We start from the raw sequence: 2,500 nt of genomic DNA on the forward strand, positions 1-2,500 counted from the left end.
ACATTGCCATCCGGAAGTATAACGGACCAACACAAAAAACTGTGTGTATCCATGAACGTTTATAGTCAGGTTAATGCAGTTCAGTGAGCATTACTCATAAACGCGGATGGCAAAAAACAATAACAAAGACCTAAGTGACGTCATCTTCGAACTATCTATATGAAAAAGCTCAAGTTTATTACTTATGCTTACAACAGAGTAGTAGCCTGCCATATGATAAATGAAGAATATTACACTAAAAAAATAATAATTGATCTTTATATAGAGCAATATCCACTAAATGTGCTCAAAGCGCTTTACAATGGGTCCCTGGTCAACAGCAACATTTAACATGTAGGACGGGACAAACCGCCGGTTAGGCGATATTACAATTGTACGGACAAAGACAACGCTGTTAACGGCCAGGTATTCATTTTACACCTGAGTACGGTGAGAGAATGTGAGTAAAGAGCCTTTTCCAAGGACCCAACTATGCGCCGAGCGTTGATAAATTATGATTAAACATGGTAGACAACGAACCCAACGTAATTTCTGTGTTTGCAAGTCGCCTTTTAGCCTCGATGCCTCTATTTTTACCTTAAAATACGTTTGACTGAAGTTACAAACTATGCACCGAGCGCGAGGCTCGAACCCAGGACCTTCCGATCCGAAAGCGAGTATCATACCAGAAGACCACATCGCCGCACACTACGCCTATGCTTGCACTTTGTATCTACTCTCTTTCCTTCAAAGCTGACCCACGATAAATAACGCGTTTCTCTTTTCTTTGTGTTGTAGATATTCTATTTTTATTTTCCATACATTTGGTGTTGCTTTTTTTGGGGTTTATTTTGTTTTTGTTTTTGTTTTGTTTTGTATGTTTTTGCTTTTGTATTAAATTCACCATGAATAACGTCATGCATCAACGATCTGCTTCATTCTATTGTAGATACGCTTTCTCAGGTCATATCTCTCTCTCTCTCTCTCTCTCTCTCTCTCTCTCTCTCTCTCTCTCTCTCTCTCTCTTTGTTTTTTGTTGTTGTGTACTTGGGGGGGGGGGGTGTTGTTTGTTTGGTTTATTTTGTGTTCTGTCTTGTTTTGTTTTGTTTTGTTTTGTTTTTTGTTTTTTGTTGTTTTTTTTTAATTTTGTCTTTGTTTTTTGGGGTTTTTTTTTTTCGTTGGGGGTTTTTTTAGGGGGGGGGGGGGAATTTGTTTTGTTTTTGTTTTTGTTTGTTTTTTGTCTTTTTTTCATATGCAGAAAACTTTGTCCTTATTGCTGATTCTGTGGTGCCGAACGAAGAGCATAATACCTGTGTTCTTGAGATAGATCCTAAAGAAGACATCTATTTATTAATGATCAAGACTTACTGTTACAACATCCTTTAGACCATCCGGTATGTTAATACGCGGAAAACCGGAAACGTCCTCGTCATTTTTTTCGTACTCTTGTTTTCAAGAAATCTCCCCTGGAGATGAATTAAAAAAAAAAATTGATATCGCCTAACAGGCAGGCGTCATGCCCAGTCCGACATGTTGAATGGCTTCGTACTATCAGTAGACAATGCTCGGGACCCTTTGTAAGACGCTCTGAGAAAGTTTAGTGAATATTAAATGCTATAGTTTTTAAACTGGCATTAAATATTATTAAGACTCATTGTTATTGATAACATCACTAATTCATGTCCTGCGTGTTGCCTTTATGTCTTCCTAATCGCCCTGAATGTTGATAAAAGTAAAATCCGAAACGTTTAACATTTATTATATGTCTTCCTAATCGCTCTGAATGTTGATAAAAAGAAAACCCGAAACGTTTAACATTAATTATTTTCATACCTCTCTTTTAATTAATAATATAAACTAGAGCCGAAGTTTTAACCTTAACCTCATCTTTGTTTTTCACTTTTTCAAGCTCTTTAATCATCCCTATTTACACGACAAGGAGATGAAATTATTATATCCACAAGCTGAGCAAACACAAAGGTAACCTATATATTTTAAGGTATCTAAATAACATACAAGATAATTACACTTAGCTTGCCCTTGTTTTTATTTGTTCTTCAAACATTTATTTATACCTAACCAGACCCACCCGTGCAGTCAATTGACATTATCAATATAATAACAATACATATAATACAGCAGAGCAGTTCAACTCAGCTGATGATGTCAGATCTATTTTTAGAAACATAACAGCTCGTACAATAAACGATAATGGAGTGCTTACCACAGGTAGCACAATATTTAATTTCTCTTTGAAGTTAAGCTATTATGTCTAGTTGTTTTTATTGAGTTGAACAGTAGCTCTTTTTACCGCATCCCATTAAAAAAAGCAATTTATAATTGATCAAATATCGTCTGTTGTCGCAAAATAACCTCGTCTGACATCTGAATTCGTGAAAGAAAAATAATGGTACGTCTCTCTCTCTCTCTCTCTCTCTCTCTCCCTCTCTCTCTCTCTCTCTCTCTCTCTCTCTCTCTCTCTCTCTCTCTCTCTCTCTCTCTCTCTCTCTCTCTCTCTCTC

General features: G+C 36.5%; 1 protein-coding gene across 3 annotated transcripts in view; it reads left to right on the top strand.

Annotated features, from left to right (window-relative positions):
• LOC144962513 (uncharacterized) overlaps nucleotides 1-2,500 on the top strand; it is a 145,835-nt gene that overhangs the window by 89,814 nt on the left and 53,521 nt on the right. The window lies entirely within an intron of this gene.

Source organism: Berghia stephanieae, chromosome 1 (assembly GCF_034508935.2).
Source record: "Berghia stephanieae isolate SIO BIC M18660-M18661 chromosome 1, UCSD_Bste_1.3, whole genome shotgun sequence".
Lineage (NCBI taxonomy): Eukaryota > Metazoa > Mollusca > Gastropoda > Nudibranchia > Aeolidiidae > Berghia > Berghia stephanieae.